This window comes from Sus scrofa, chromosome 3, assembly GCF_000003025.6.
Source record: "Sus scrofa isolate TJ Tabasco breed Duroc chromosome 3, Sscrofa11.1, whole genome shotgun sequence".
Lineage (NCBI taxonomy): Eukaryota > Metazoa > Chordata > Mammalia > Artiodactyla > Suidae > Sus > Sus scrofa.
The window spans coordinates 37,149,684-37,167,178 of record NC_010445.4 but is presented as its reverse complement, the minus strand read 5'-3'; the positions used below and the strand labels follow the sequence as shown (position 1 = coordinate 37,167,178).

General features: G+C 44.1%; 1 protein-coding gene across 6 annotated transcripts in view; it reads left to right on the top strand.

The window, feature by feature from the left end:
• The window catches only part of RBFOX1 (RNA binding protein, fox-1 homolog 1), a 2,271,070-nt gene that overhangs the window by 42,594 nt on the left and 2,210,981 nt on the right, over nt 1-17,495 (top strand). The gene's annotated exons all lie outside the window — the stretch shown is intronic.

Here is a 17,495-nt window from a genome sequence, read left to right as displayed (position 1 = left end):
TTCGTTTCTGCTGAGCCACGATGGGAACTCCTTATTATTTGTGATCAGAAAAAACCCTTCTGTGTAGCACTGAGAACTATGTCTAGTCACTTATGATGGAGCATGATCATGTGAGAAAAATGCACGTATACGTGAATGTGTAACTGGGTCACCATGCTGTACAGTAGGAAAAAAATATATTGGGGAAATAACAATAAAAAAATTAAAAAAAGAAAAAAACTACTGGGGTTCCCATCATAGTTCAGTGGAAACAAACCTGAGTAGCATCCATGAGGATGTGGGTTCGATCCCTGGTCCTTCTCAGTGGGTTAAGGATCCAGTGTTGCAGTGACCTGTGATGTAGGTCACAGATGCGGCTCGTCATCTGACACTGCTGTGGCTGTGGTGTATGTAGGCTGGCAGCGGTAGTTCTGATTTGACCCCTAGCCTGGGAACTTCCATATGCTACAGGTGCAGCCCTAAAAAGCAAAAAACAAAAACAAACAGAACCCCCAACTACCGTGAGCTTATCCTCAGAGGGGCTGTTGGTCTAGACTGGAAAGGACGGTGCACTAATGTGATCATCACAGCATTATGGGTCCATACAGCACAGGGCACACACAGCACATCACCCCTCTTCTCTCTGGGCTTTGCTGTCAGGCTGCAGCACATGCGCCACACTGGCAGAGGATTCTATGCATGCAGTCCACAGGGTTCAATCTGCTGTAAATATGACTCTTTTGGAGTGTGCATTTCAGCTTCATGGTCAAGCTGTGTCTCTCTCCAGGGGCTTCTAGACTTCTGCTTGCTGTCACCTCTCCTTCCATCATAGCTGCATCTCTCAGTTTGATAAATGTCAGGGAACATTCTGAAACTCTGTGGAAAAGCTGTTCGTGTTTTAGATAAACTTCAGACATTCTTCTGACTTGGAGGGGCTGGAATCCAAGCAGTGCTTAAGCTCCCTCCCCTATCCTATATCATGATGCATATTTTAGGAAAAAAAAGAACCATGCCTTATAGGTGTTAAAGTATCATTCACTCCATTCCTCTCCATTTTTGCTTTGTTTATGACTTAGATTAATTCTGAATCTTTTGTACCTGGACTCCTATGAAAATTCCAATAAAGCAAAAATGATTAAAATTGGATTGCCCATAGATGCTGTTTTCCCCTGGAGCGAGGTTCAGCATCTAAATAAGGGGGAGGCCCAAACCCTGCATATCAGCCTTTTAAACAAGGCACAGTGGGAATACCTCCATTTGGATCCATAAATACCAAATAGGAAATCTTAAATGGGACTTTTCTCTACAGCTTTAAAAAAAATCCAATATGAGATTATAGTTTTGATCATAACTTAATTTTTCATTTCCATTTGAACTTTAATTTTACTTAAATTTTCTTCTGACAAATCTCCAAAGGAATATTTAAGTGACACAGCATAATGCTGGCAGATTATTCATATATCAACCCTTAGGCTACCAAGGAAGCCTTCATCATCTCAGAGTGAGTTTTATTGGAATCTGTAGCTCACAAAATATTGCTTTCTGACAGCTCCTGTGCAGTAGAATTTAAAGGCATAAGTTTAGGGAGAATTTACACTTTGGCAGCATCCTCTGCTACACCTTTTAGGAACATTAAATCAGCAGGCTCCCCAGTGATACTTCTGTGGAAAGGTGTTAGGTAGGCCCCTTGCATTTATTTCCGGATAGGTGGGGGAGCTTGGAATAGCCCTTGTGCCTCTTACTCTTTGGGGCAGTATAAGTGGAAGGCAGCAGCTCTGCCCTTCTGCTCAATGTACTTTCCAAGGGGAGATCGGTCTGTCTTGGTGATGCGAACAGGATGCAAAATCCCATTCCAGAGTTGCTGCTAAGAGCTAGTGATGCTCCATTCATTGAACAAATATTTATTGAGCACCTACTGTTGCCAGACACTTTTCTAAGTCTTGGGGACATAGTGGTGAGTAAATCAGACACATGGGTCCCTTCATGGAGTTCATGAGCTGGTAGGGAAGACAGAAATTAAACTCTAAAAGGCACACATATGTCCATCATAACTGGTGATGAGAACTATGAAGAAAATAATATCTCCATGGAATTTCAGCTGCAACTTGGAGGACAGGTGGAAGTTAGGCAGATGAAGGGTCTTTCCTGAAATAATATATAGAAATGTTTTCATTCATGTTTTCCCTGTTCCCCTTGAGTTTGAACTTTTCATGCAGTTGTTGGCAACTTGGATCTAGTTTCATGAATTTGCTTCTTCATGTCCTCCCCCCACCCTTGTTTTCCAGTGAGCCATCTTGGCTTATTGATTTGGAGGAGTTTTACTTTTCCTAGGGAGGTTTTAATCCACCTGCACCTTGTGTGCTATCTGTAGATGGACTGGCATATAGACAGGGACTGAGTGAGAGATGACTGCCCTGCATGGAGCAGTCTGAACTGGTGGCCTCAAGAAAGGCTGGTTTAATGGGATCAGTCTGGGATCAAGTGGGCGAGAGTCTCTGTGGGGTCCGTTCTGTCTCCTACACTGGATTACAGAATCTGGGGCTTGATTACAGAATCTGGGGCTTGTATGGAAGAGAAATCCAGCTTTCCTATTCTGAGCCCCGCACTGCAGGGGCTTGGATTGTGAGCAGTGAAACCCTGGCAGGGATTCTTCCCATGGAGTCTCTAAAACACCTGCTTCCTGTCGTTCACCGAGATGAGGAAGGGCGTGCTTACTTCTGTGGGGGGTAAGGAGGGTGGGGGCTGGCGGCGAACACTGGGGTGCTATTTTTCTCCTCAACCTGCATCTCTAGCTATTTCTCTTGACTTCTTTAAAGACCAGGTTTTACTCCATTGGTTAGCAAAACAAAGCGGCCTTCAGAAGCCTGGTGTTGGGATCTGTGAGATTTTACTCAATGTTTCTCCTCCATGTTTCTTGCCCTTGCAAGAAATTTCTTGTGACTTTCTTTTCTTGTGAAAATAATGGCCACAGAAGAAAAGAGAAATCCCACGTCATTGATCCTCCTGGATTTGTCAGCAAATTCCATGGGAAGGCAGATACTGTGATGCCATCCTGTTGTGCTGTGCACTGTGCAGACATCACTAGTCAATCCCAGCCTCTATTTTGGTCAAATCTTCAGGATCCTCACCAGTGCAATACTCTAGAAAATTGTTGTCAATGAGTTGGGGCTGGAATATAAATGGAAATTTCTTTGCCTTCTTCACCAGAATTTGTTTGCTTTCACTGTACTACTCCTTCTAGTTCCCCCTATATTCCTTCAGCTTAGAATTTTCCAAGAAGCACTAACCTGACAAAAGAGTTTTGAGGTCAAATAAATTTAGAAAATGCTATACACTCAGATCACTAAAGGATCTCTATTATTGGAGTGAAGCAATGTGCATAATTTAGTTAACTTTAAAAATAGCTCCTATAAAAACATGAAATCTTCTGTCAGAAGTGGTATTCTATTTATTCATCAATTGTAGATGTATTTCTTATAGAACCTACTCTGTGTTAAGTTCTATTCCCGGTAATAGGTGCTCTAGAGAAAAATTAAGCAGAGAAGGTGGATCGTAAGTAGATGTATTTCTTATAGAACCTACTCTGTGTTAAGTTCTATTCCCGGTAATAGGTGCTCTAGAGAAAAATTAAGCAGAGAAGGTGGATCGTAAGTAGGTTGCAGGGCTGAGCAGTTTCCATATCAGCAGGATGATCAGGGATGAGAAAGGGTGATTCCCAAACATGGAGGCAATGAGGTAGTGAGACGTGTTGATAGCCAGGAATAGACATTCTAGGCAGAGAGAGAAGCAGGTGCAAAGGCCCTGAGGTGGGGCACGTCTGTGATGTTCAAGAAGGGTAACAGGGCTAGTGTGGCTGCAGTGGAAAGAATAAGGGCCGAGGACTAGGGGGGCAGGATTGAAAGGCTGCTGAGGAACTTGTAATTGGTTGGACTTCTACTTGGGGTTCAGAATTGTGTGAGGTGATAGGTGGGCAGAGAAATCAATGAAGAGACGATCAGCAGCATAATCCAGGAGAGAGATGATGGTGGCTTAGGCCAGTGGAGATGGTGAGCAGTGGTAAAACTCTGAATGTATTAAAATTTTTTGTTATTAGAGTATAGTCAACTTAGCATACCTTGCCAGTTTCTGCTGTCCAGCAAAGTGGCCCAAACACACACACACACACACACACACACACACACACACACACACACTCCCTTTCTCATACTATCTTCCATCATGGTCTATCCCAAGAGACTGGATAAAGTTCCCTGTGCTGTACAGTAGGACTTTGTTGTTTATCTATTTCGTATATAGTAGATTGTATCTGCTAATCCCAAACTCTTAATTCATCCCCTCCATGCCCTGTCCCCCTTGGCAACCATAAGTCTATCTCTCTATGTCTATAAGTTCATTTGTATTGTATATTAGATTCCAGATATAAGTGATATCATATGATATTTGCCTTTCTGTCTGGCTTACTCCGCTTAGTATGATAATCTCTGGATCCAACCATGTTGATGCAAATGGCATTATTTAGTTCTTTTTTATGGCTGAGTAAGATTCCATTAAAACTCTGAATGAATTTGAAGGCAGACTTTGGAGGTGGGATTTCCTGATAGGTTGGTTGTGGAGTGGTGTGGCAATAACAGAGGAGTCAAGAATACCTCTAAGGATTTGGGCCTGACTAGCTAAGGAGTGAGTTGGCATTACCTGAGATAAGGATGATTTAGGGAGAAACATTTTTTTTTTTTTTTTTAGGGGGTGGGCAGGAGAGGGAGAGGATAGAACGGGGAAGATATCAAGACTTCATTTAAGACATGTTAAGTTTGAGATACCAATTAACCATGCAAATAGGGGTACCAAGAGGCAGACACAGACTGGAATCAAAATGCTTTACCACTTTTAAGCTGTGTGACCTTGGATGAATGACTTAGCATCTCTGTGCCTTATTTCTCTCATCTGTAAAACAAGGAAATGACAGTCCCCACCTCATAGGATTATTACGAGGTATAACTATTTGTAGAATACTTAGAACAATGCCTGGCACAGAATAAGAGATAAATGCCTGTTGTTGTTGTTGTTACCATATATACAAGTCTGGCTCATGCTCTGTCTCTTGGTGCTGGGTAGCCATTGAGGGTTCCAAACAGGGGGGTTACACTTAGGTTTTAGAATAATGAGTAAAGAAGGGTTAAAACCTTTGCCGATTTGGGTACCAGCTCCTACCAGCATTGCAGACACTTCTTTTTGACAAGGAGGGATCTTGTGGAATGCTGATGATTGGAGATTCATCATAAAAGATTAAGTTAGATGCAGGGGTCATTTCCCCGAGAGCATGCTTTTCTGCCCTGCCCTGGGTCGCTCAGATTCTTTATGCTCTTTATGCTTGGCTGCAGCCCTCATCTGTCTGCACTGCGCTCTGCAAGACCTCAAGGCAGAGTATCAGATCACTGCTGGGTCGGAACAGGCTTTAATCTCCTCCATATTCTCTGCTATCATCAGGGCTTGAGAGATAATTTGGTGTAAAGCGAGAAGAATCATTTCTAGGAGCAGCAGTCACTGGGAATGAAGCTTATTTCGCCTTTCCCACGGCTGGCATCTCAGCACAACGTTGGCAATCTCAGTTGGCTGGTTGGAGCAGAAATATGAAATTAGTATCTTCACTTCCACTTAAGCTTCTCAGTGAAAAAGAAAAAGAAAAAAAACCCTGGCTCTTCCTGGAGCTTAGCAATGGAGTTGGTCACTCGCTTATTAAATTTCAGTTGGTGGGTCCCCAGGCTAGTCACTGTCATTACTCTCCGTGCATTTCATGCCTGGTAGGGTTGAGGGTGGCGTTTGACAAGTCCCATTTCTGCGCTCAGATCAGGAGATTTTTCTGGGCACTCAGGTGTGCAGACCTTTTCTCTCTTCTCTTGAATCTGTTTCATAACCACTTGCCAGGGGTCCTGCTTCTCTCCCCACCATCCTCCCCACTGTCCACTTAAAAAAATCACAGGAGTTCCCGTTGTGGCTCAGTGGAAATGAATCCAACTAGTATCCATGAGGATGCTGGTTTGATCCCTGGCCTCGCTCAGTGGGTTAAGGTTCCAGCGTTGCCAGGAGCTCTGGTGTAGGTGGCAGATGCAGGTCAGATCCCACATTGCTGTGGTTGTGGTGGAGGCCAGCAGCTGTAGCTCTGATCTGATCCTTAGCCTGGGTACTTCCATATGCCGTGAGTGCAGCCCTTAAAAAAAAAGAAAGAAAAAAAAAAAAAAGAAAAAAGTAAAAGCAAAAAAAAAAAAAAATTCACAGAAGTAACACATGCTGCGGTAAGGCAAATTAAAAGATCAGAGAAATTTGTAGAAGAAAAATGAATATTCTCTTTCTCTTTATCCTATTCCTTTCTAAGGGCACTTCCCACTCCCACTGATAGTGTGGAGTATTTTATTCTACTTTTTGGGGCAGTAACTAACACATACCTGATCTAAGACACAGACACATGCACATAAGGGTCTTAAAATACAAGTAATTAAAAATGGTCATTCTTTTTTTTTTAATTGGAGTATAGTTAATTTATAATGTTGTGTTCATTCCTGCTACATAGCAAATTAATTCAGTTACACACACACACACACACACACACACACACACACACACACATTCTTTTTAAATATTCTGTTCCATTATAGTTTATCGTAGGATGTTGAGCATTGAACTCCGTGCTTTACAGCAGGAGCTTGCTGATTATCCCTTTCATGTGTAATGGTTTACATCTGCTAACCCCAACCTCCCACTCCATCCCTCCCCCAGCTCCTTCCTTGGCAACCCGCAAGTTTTTTCTCTGTCTGTGAGTCCGTTTCTTTTCACATATGGATTCTTTTGTGTCATTTTTTAGATTCCACGTATAAGGGATATCATATGGTATTTGTCTATTTGTGTCTTCACTTAATATGATGATCATGCTGCAAATGGCATGATTTTTTTTTAAATGGCTGACTAGTGTTCCATTGTGTCTGTACCACATCTTGTTAATCCATTCATCTATTGATGGACCTTTAGGTTGCTTCCATGAGTCTTGGCTATTGTGAATAATGCTGCAGTGAACATAGGGGTGCATGTATCTTTCTGAATTATAGTTTTGTCTGGATATATATCCAGACAAAATCCCAGGAGTGGGATTGCTGGATCATATGGTAACTCTATCCTTTGGGGAACTTCCATACTGTTTTCCATAGTAGTATTACCGACTTACATTCCTACCAAAAGTGGAGGAGGAGTCTCTTTTCTCTACATCCTCTCCAGCATCTATTATTTGTATTCTATTTAATGTTGGCCATTCTGACCAGTGTGAGGTGGTACCTCACTGCAGTTTTGATTTGTATTTCTCTAATAATTAGCGATGTTAAACATTTTTTCATGTGCCCATTGGCCATTTGTATTTCTTCTTCGGAGAAATGTCTGTTTAGGGCTCCTTCCTATTTTTATTTTATTACTTTATTTTTTTAAATTGTTCTTTCCCCAATATAATTTTTTTCCTACTGTACAGCATGCTGACCCAGTTACATATACATGTACACATTTTATTTTCTCACATTATCATGCTCCATCATAAGTGACCAGACATAGTTCCCAGTGCTACACTGCAGGATTTCATTGATAATCCATTCCAAAGGCAATAGTTTACATCCGTTAACCCCAAGCTCCTGATCCATCCCACTCACTCCCCCTCCCCCTCCCCCTTGGCAACCACAAGTCTATTCTCCAAGTCTATGACTTTCTTTTCTGTGAAAAGTTTCATTTGTGATGTATATTAGAGTCCAGATATAAGTGATATCATATGGCTTTTGTCTTTCTCTTTCTGACTTACTTCACCCAGGATGAGAGTCTCTATTTCCATCCATGTTGCTGCAAATGGCATTATTTCATTCTTTTTTATGACTGAGTAGTATTCCATTCTGTGTGTGTGTGTGTGTGTGTGTGTATATATATATATATATGTATGTATGTATGTATATATATATACATATATATTCCATTATGTGTATGTGTGCGTGTATATATATATATACCACATCTTCCTAATACAATCATCTGTCATGCCTTCCTATTTTTTGATTGTTTTTTGTTTTGTTGTTGAGTGAGCTGTTTATATATATATATATATATATATATATATATATATATATTTTTTTTTTTTTTTTTTTTTTTGTCTTTTTGCTATTTCTTGGGCCGCTCCCGCGGCATATGGAGGTTCCCAGGCTAGGGGTCGAATCGGAGCTGTAGCCACCGGCCTACGCCAGAGCCACAGCAACGCGGGATCCGAGCCGCATCTGCAACCTACACCACAGCTCACGGCAACGCCGGATCATTAACCCGCTGAGCAAGGGCAGGGACTGAACCCGAAACCTCATGGTTCCTAGTCGGATTCATTAACCACTGCGCCACGACAGGAACTCCCCTGTTTATATATTTTGGAAATTAAGCCCTTGTCAGTCACATCATTTGCAAATATTTTCTACCATTCTGTAGGTTGTCTTTTTGTCTTGTTTATGGTTTCCTTTGCTGCACAAAAACTTGTGAGTTTGATTAGGTACCATTAGTTTATTTTTGTTTTTATTTCTATTTCCTTGGGAAACTAACCTAAGAAAACATTGGTACAATTTATGTCAGAGAATGTTTCGCCTGTAGTTTCTTCTAGGAGTTTTATGGTATCATGTCTTAGGTTTAAGTCTTTAAGCCATTTTGAGTTTATTTTTTGTGTATGGTGAGAGAGTGTGTTTTAACTTCATTGATTTACATGTGACTGTCCAACTTTCCCAATCCCACCTGCTGAAGAGACCGTCTTTTTCCTGTAAAGTGGTCATTCTTATGGTTAAAAAAAAAAGTAGCACAAAAAGGTTTACAATGAAAAAAATGTGGCTAGTGATTGATCAGTTTCAATTATTAATTCAGACTTCTGGCTGTGAGATTTAACTTCATTTCCATCCCATACCCCACCTTTCCTTAGCCTCGACAGATTGTTATTTTTATCATACTTAGTAAAATGAATAGAGCTTATATTATTTTTGCTGTGTAAATGTTGTTCTTTTCAGAGCCAGCGCTAAGGTGACATTGTATTTCTTTTTTTCCCTGGAGTTTATAGTCTCCTTTTTCCCCTTTAAATGATTTGCCTTTGTTGTGTCTTGATTTTTTTCCCAAGATTTTTCTTACATGATCTAGATCTTATTATTTTTCATAAAGACAACTTTCTTCGATCCCTCCTGGTTCAATCTACACTGTGCAGCTGGAATCCTGGGAGTTTCCTGCTGGATGCAGGGCTTCACTGGGCTTTGCATCTTCAGATCTTAAAGCTCTCTGGCCTGCTTGAAGGCAGGGTGGCTTCTTCCGTGGCTGATCCCTCTCACTTCCTGTGTTGTCTTGGCCGGAGTTTTCTTGGCCCTGCTTCCCGTTCCCACTTCCTCACCATGCTCCAGGGATTTATTAAAACCTGTCTTTAACAGATAATTCCTCCCTCTTTCTTTTGATTCATGTGGGTCTATTGCTTTTTAAATGCCTTCATGCCATTTTAAGGGGTTTTTAGGAGGTGATAAATGCATGTACCTAGTCTGCCATTTTGAACTAGAAGTCCCACTTAGGGTTAAAAAAAAGTCTCTCTCAATTTCTGTGTCTCTCTCTGTATTATTATTTTCACTTAGATATAATCTAGTGATGGATGACAGTACTTTCAGACAAAAATAGATAGAATTTAGTGCTTATACTCCACAGTGAATAACATGAGGGTTAATTCATCTTGAAGGTTACCTAGGGGTTCATGATGCTTTGTCATGCTTTTTAAGTGTCTAAGCCATCTAAATTTTGGTAACATCATTTAACGCTTCTCAGTGATTATGTATGAGAGGTGTGATTTATAAAGTGATGAAACAGAAGAAAATCAATTTATTAAATTTATCTTATTAAAATTAATTTTATTAAAATTATAACATATGGGCACAGATATGCACAGACATATAAAACCACAATTCATCTGATTCCTAAAGACTTTGTTTATCTACCTGACCTTTTTTTGGGGGGGGGGTCATGCCCACTGCATGAGGAAGTTCCTGGGCCAGGAATTGAACCCGAGCCACAGCAGTGATAACAGTGAATTCTTATTCCCTAGGCTGCCAGGGAACTCCCCAACTGACTTTTTTTAGATGTATCATGGACATCTTTCTTTGAGCCACTTTCAAATTTAAACTGGAGCTGGAACTTCTCCTTCTCATTACTGTGATTTCCAGTGAACTGCTTTCAGGTTCCTCTCTGCTTACTTTGAGCAGATAGGGAGCCTTAAAACCATGGCTGCCATTTTTCTGTTTTCTTTTAAGATTCAGCCCTAATATCACCTACTCTCCCGATTCTTTCCCAACCTGCCCAGGCATGAGCAGCAGAGGGTGCAGCTGAAAAGAATGGACTTTGGGTTTCGGTAGCTTTGTCGTAGAACTCTAGTTTCAATGTCCTTTGGGTACAGTGAATGTGGGTGTGTTATTCAGCATGTCTGAGTCTTGTTTGTTCACCAATAGAATGAGGAAGGGAAGGGTGCCTGTCAGTGTCATTTTGTCTGGGATGGAAATTTGTGGGCAGAAGTTCCCCTTGTGGCTCAGTGGTAACAAATCCAACTAGGAACCGTGAGGACCTGGGTTCGATCCCTGGCCTTGCTCAGTGGGCTAAGGATCCAGCATTGTTGTGAGCTGTGGTGTAGGTCACAGACTTGGCTCAGATCCTGCATGGCTGTGGCTGTGGCTTTGGCTGGCAGCTGCAGCTCCGATTCAACCCTTAGCCTGGGAACCTCCATGAGCCACGGGTGTGGCCCTAAAAAAAATTTTTTTTTGAGGGGGACAGAGACCATACCCACACACTACTGTAAGCTTAGAATCAATTTCCAATTCATGAGAAACTTGAACAGGTGTGTTGGTGCTCACCTAGAATGACACTGCCAGTACATAGTGGGATCTCACTGGACTTGAGAAATTGATTTATTACTGTGCCATCATTCATCACTTCTTTTTTAATATCTGTGGTTTGCATTATTATTTTTCTCACACATGCAGATATTTATATCAAAGAGGCACCACAGAGAAGTGGCAGAGGATAGTTTTTAGTAAATGACCTGGGGTCCACTAATTATCCATATGGGGGAAAAAATAAATCCTGACTCTTACTTCACCCTATAAGCCAGAAATCAGTTCCAGGTGGATTTTAGATCCAAATGTGAAAGTTTAAAGAACATTTCTAATAGATAACATGGAATATGTTTGTGACCTTGAGGTTGGCAAAATTTCTTAGAACAAAGTACACAAACTGCAAAGAACAATTGATAAATTGGGTCTCATTGAAATTAAGAATTTATGTTCACCAAAAGATACCTTCTAGAGAGTAAAAAAGGCAGGTGCAGAGAGAGGATAAGCATTGCCATACATTTTTATCTGACAAAAGACTCATGTCTAAAATATGTAACCTACTCTCAAAAAATCATTTAGAGAAAGACAGATACTCCACAGGGAAAAAACGGGCACAGATTTGACGAGGCATTTCACAAAAAAGATAACAAATCATAATAAGTACATATGTAAAGTGCTTCATGTGATGGCATGTGCACACTGAGGTATATGCAATGATTGCCAGCAGGGACCTGCCATAGGGCCCAAGGAACGATACCCAATATTCCATGATCATCTATGTGGGAAAAGAATCTGAAAAGGAATGGATGTGTGTATATGTGTAACTGAATCACTGTGTTGTACAGCAGAATTTATCACAAAATTGTAAATCAGCTCTACTTCAATAAAATGTTAAGAATGAAAACAAACAAAAAGAAAAATATGAATTAAACCCACAAAGAGATACCACTGCAGGTGTATCACATGGGTTTAAAAAGGGAAACCCTGGCCATCGAAAGTGTTGGTGAGGCTGTGGAGCAACTGGAATTCTGTGCACGGCTGCATTACTGTGAAAACCCCTTTTGTAAGCTCTTTGGAGGTTTGCATTATTTTTCAGAAGGAACTTACACAGATAAACTACCCCCTTAAGAGGGAATAATTACAGAGACCTTGGCCCCTCCTTGTTATCTCTCGGGACGCAGCTTCAGCCCGAGTTGTTCACCAGGAAGAGCTCTGATCTTGTTCCTTCTCTGAACTCCCAAAGTCATGTGCTCCTTATGGCAGCACAGGGATAACTTGTAGACACATCTGTCCTCCCCAGTAAGCGGTGAGCCCTGCAAGGCAGGGACGGTGTTCTGTTACCTTCTGGATGTCCCAGTGCTTAGGGTGGCACCCGATGCCTAGAAGATGCTTAGTGAGTGTTGAGGGGTTACATGAGCCAAACCCCATGTGACTTCCACAGAGGGTCAGTTTGCTATTTCACTACATGAAATAGCCAGACTTTACAGGGAAGGCAGGTGTAGGAGATGCTGGTCCAATGTAGGCCATCTGTTGTAAGTGGAAAGTGGAACTCACTTGGGGTGGGAGATGGTCTTTGAGGCACATCTTAGGACAAACAGGTCGTCATCTTCCAGGGCTGTTGAAACTTAGGATGGATTTTCCTTCAAATTGGGAAGACCTGTCTTAAATTATAGATGGCATGGGATGCTTTGCATTCATTGAGGGGGGGCTCTGGGGCCCAGGGCAAGATGGGTCATCCTTTACAGGGGCCGACACTGAGCTTTAAGGACCAGCAGAGGATGTATTGGACCTCATAAGATCCCTTGGACAGGAAAGCCAGAGAGTGTTTTCAGATGCAAGCCCGGAACAGGGAGGCACAAGGGCAGATGCTGCATGTTGCAGGATGGAGAGACCACCTCGCTGCTTCTCACACGGGTGGCTTGTTTAGCTGGCTCCAGCTCGAGGAGCTGCAGACGTCCCCATGCTTAATGACGTTCAGGGACGTTTCCCTGGGTGTCAGGGAGCAGGGCCCAGTGAGGCGACGACCTGCTTCCCTTTGTGCAAGGTGTTTAGTTTCGTCTTTGCAGCCACCCTGATGCCCTTGTCCTGTTTTGGAGATGAGGGAGTGACCCTTGGGGTTGCTGGCTGCAGGGACTGACGCATAGCAGGTGCCATGATTTGAATGTAGACACGTTGCTCCATTCACTGCAGTGCGAGGGGCCCTCCCCTCCCTGCAGTCCTCTGGGGTGGCCCCCAGCGTGGCTATTGATGATGGGATAAAGGACCAGGCAACCCACAGCACTGTGACTCAGTGTTAGTGCCATCCTTGATTTGGGGGAGGTTAGGTTGGTAATGAGTCTCGGTTGGGCTCTTATTCTTCACCAGGCCCCCTTCATGTGGAACCAAGCGGGTGTTCTGAACCTGGGCTGCTTATTCTCTGGGCCCATGGGTTCCAGGATTGGTGGATGAGTGGCTTTTAGAGATGGGGTGGGTGGTGATGATCTGTGCTCCCCTGGAATGTATGGGGCGTTTGGGGTGACCTTTCTCCAGGTAAGGTTGTAGCTCCCATCACATTCTCAAGAGGAAGGGGTCCACCAGCACCCCTAGTTACCCAGATCACCTGTGGTTCGTGGTGCACTTTCCTGGTTTTCTCTCTGTAAACCCTCCTGGTGACCTGGTGAGGCACATGCTGTGTTTTCCCCACTTATGTAGGAGGATACTGTGGCCTGGAGAGAGTGCCGAGGCATTTGGCTGAGGTCATGCAGCTGGGACTGAATGGAGAGGCCTTCAGGACACATGTTCTGCTGACCCAAGAGGAAACCAGCCCTCGGGTAGATACGTCACTGTTGTTTGTCAGGGAAATGAGGGTGCTGCCACTCAGGGTCCCCACCCAGGGAATGTGGGGGGCACGTAGTGGAGCCCCCACCCCAGGGCATGGGCAGGCTTTGGCTCTGGATCAGCCATGAGGTGGCCCTCTGCCACCTCCTGGGGCCTCTGGAGAGAGGAAGCACCAGGGGCGACCTCTCCACGAGGCGCCATAGGCACAGGGCTCCAAACATGTTCTAATTGTTTTTTGAGTCAGTAGAAGAAACAGAATTTTAGGTTGAAGGAAAAGTTTACATATATGACAGTGGGAGTTCCCATTATCTTATTAACCCACTTAAGCTCAGTGGGTTAAGAACCCAACATAGTGTCCCTGAGGATGGGGCTCCATCCCTGGCCTCTCTCAGTGTGTTAAGGACCCAGCGTTGCCATGAGCTGTGGTGTAGGTCGCAGATGCAGCTCGGCTCTGGCATTGCTGTGGCTGTGGTGTAGGCTGGCAGCTGCATCTCTGATTCGACCCCTAGCCTGGGAACTTCCAAATGTTGCAGGTGCAGCTGTAAAAAGAATAAAAAATAGTGGTATATTCATCTTTATACTAACAAAATAAAAAAGAAATTAAAAAAATTTTTTTTTAATGGAGGAAAACAGCCCATGAAGTTAAAATGCCTCAGGCCCACAGAAGTTGTGAAGTGCCCCTGGAAAGGCACTCTATGTGATGCCCTCCCTTGTGCCAGCCGTCCTGAGGAGCCAGCCGGCTTGCTTACGAATCTGGTTTATCTGCCTAGAAAGTTTATTAGGGTCCTTGAGCCTCGTGAATCATGATGGAACCCTTGGAAGATGTTGGCAATGAAATGTAACAGATAAGAGCCCTTGGGGGCTGACAGGGCAAAAGGCTCTGCTGGATGGAGTGGGAAACACTGGACGTGGCCTCTCCGTGAGGCCCGTCTGCTGCTGACAGAGGCTGCTGCTGTGCAGGTGAAATATCTCAAGTCAGAATTAGGATCTCCATGTCTAACTGCACCATTACTGTCCCATAGGCCACATCGTCACTGGCGATACGTGGGGACCAGGAGATGTGCTTGGGATTCCTATCTGCCAGGATCTAAGTAAACAGGGTTAAAAGTACCTTTGTGACTTTTCTCAGTTCCCAGGAGTGGAAATGAGGAGTTTTTTGGAACAGCTCTTGAGGGGGAGTGGTCTCTGCGTGGAGGGGCCTGGTGCTGCCTCTGCAGGTGTTTTGTGCCAAGGTGACTTCCCTCTGCTTCAGGGGCTGGGCGGCGTCAGGGGACAAGAGTCTCAATTATGCCTGACATTTGTTTAGCAGGGACTCCGATGGTTAAGTGCAGTAAGTCCTTCAGCAGGCAATTAATTTAAGTCCCTTTAATTTGCTTTGCCAATGAAGGCATTCTTATAGAGCACAGAGGAGGTAATTGTGTGAGTTGCATGGTTCCCTTTGGTAGATGGGGAGAAGGGGGTGCCTCCTGCCTTTCCTCTGAGACCATATAGGTGGTCACACTGGATGCCCAGCCCGCTCTGTGCTCACATTTCCTAGAACCTTCAGAAGTATCCTGAAGCCAGAGTACAAAGAAGGCCCATGCACCTGAATTTGGAGAGTCGCCTCTTAGTGGACAAGGCAGGGTTTTGTGACAGATACCACCTGGCCCCTGTGGTCTCAAGTCTCCTCTCTTAGGTTCCCCTTCTTCTGGCCATGAGAGAGCTCATCTCCCCGCTCTTCCCCTTGCCCTCTCTGTTCCAACCATACTGCTTTATGTCTCCTAGATTGAACCACCTTCCTGGACCACAGGGTCTTTGCACATGCTGCCCTTTGCCTGACACGTTCTCTCCACCCAGCTAACTCCTATTAATCTTTTGAATCTCAAATCAAGTGTAACTTCCTCAAGGACACTTTTTCTCCCTCTCTCCTCTCGTCAGAGTCCATATTGCTTTTTTCTTTTTTTCAAACCTAATGAAAATTGTGATAAGGTATATGTTACATAAAATTTGCCAACCAGTTTTTTCTGTTTTTGCTTTTTATGGCTGAACCCACAGCATGTGGAAGTTTCCAGGCTAGGGGTCTAATCAGAGCTACAGCTGCTGGCCTATGTCACAGCCACAGCAACAAGGGATCCGAGATGTGTCCGTGACCCACACCACAGCTCACGTCAATGCCAGATCCTTAACCCACTGAGCAAGGCCAGGGATTGAACCCGCATCCTCATGGATGCTAGTTGGGTTTGTTAACCGCTAAGCCACGAAGGGAACTCATTTTAACCATTTTTGAGTGTAAAGTAGCAGTAAGTACATTCATACTGTCACACAATCATCACCACGATTATTTCCAAAATGATTTTCATCATCCTAAATAGAAACTGTGTAGCCATTAAGCAATGACTCCCCTTTTCTCCCTCCCCCAAGGGCTCCATAGCCCTCATTCTACTTTCTGTCTCCATATATCGCTTTTGACGAGGCCGGAGAGGGCTGGTCTGTGAAGGCAGCCCTGGGCCTTCAGCACGGATGTAAAAAGAGCAGAGTCATGTTCTAGACATTCGCGTGGCTATCCGTAGGTTTGGATTCCGGCTAAGACACTTTAACTAGGTTATTTCCACCTACTGATATTAAATCCGGCTGGCATGCCCGAATCTGGCCTCAGATTTTCCCACTCAGGCTTAAGAAGGCTGCTCCCTCCCTTCACTCTGTGGCTTGGTTGGAATTATTTAGTTGGAAATCATAGAAACCTGTTTGTGTTGGCTGAAGCCAAAAAGGAGGCTTTCTTGTATGGAGACTGGAAGTCCTCGCCGTGGTGGACAGAATTCTGAGACGGTCCTTCAAGATACCTGCCCCTGCCCCCTCGCCTAGTTATTCACATGCCAATCCGGCCACTGCAGACCAGGGATTTTGCAGATTAAGGTCCCAAGTCAGTTGGCCTTAAGACAGGGAGGTTATTTAGGGAGGCCTGACCTACGTGAACCCCTTGAAAAGCAGAGTTTTCCCTAGATGCTGATGGGCAAGTCAGAGCTTTGTAGCACGAGAAGGACTGGACCTCCTGTTGCTAGAGCGGCACATGGTAAGGAATGAGAATTTCTTGGAGGAGTGGAGAGTGGCTCCTGCATGGCCTTCAATAAGGAACTGAGTTTTGTGCCAAGGAGGAAATGGAAGTGGGGCTTGGTGAGCACATGGCAGTGCTCTCTCTGCTGCAGAGGTGCGTGGGGCTTCTGGGGGTACAGAGGAAAGGTTCTGGAGGAGATGATGCCTGAACTGTGCCTTGAAGGGTGGGTAAGACCTAATGAGCTAAATTTGAGTATAGACATCATTTAGGCAAAGGCACAAAGTGGGAAGTGCATTGGTGTGGATGTAGGAGCTGCCCGTCATTTGTGCAGAGAGCAGGATCGATGGCGCTGAGCAAGTTCGGTGCTTTGCTGGAGTTTACAGAAAGCCCAGAATAGCAAACAGGAGGTCCGAGAACAAGGCCCTCCAAAGACTACTGTCTTTTTCTTAGAAGTCTTTTAGAGGACTTGAGGGTCTCCATAAAGCACATCGCATCTCATAGACACCAGACCTGGCAACCTTTTGGCTGTAGAGTCTGTGAAATGTGTCTTGAGAGAGAGAGGGAGGAGGAGGTGCAGCAACATGCCATAGCTCTGAATCTATCAAGAGAGGATGGAGACATGATGCTTCTGGGCAGGTTTAGTCATGGCTCTTTCTATGGAACTGTCAGGAAGTGGCCTGGAGTCTGTAGGGCCGTGTCCTGGCCTCTCCCCACAGTGGGACCACAGCCTGTTACCCCGAGTTTTGGGGGGAGACCAGGAGGCCCCGGGC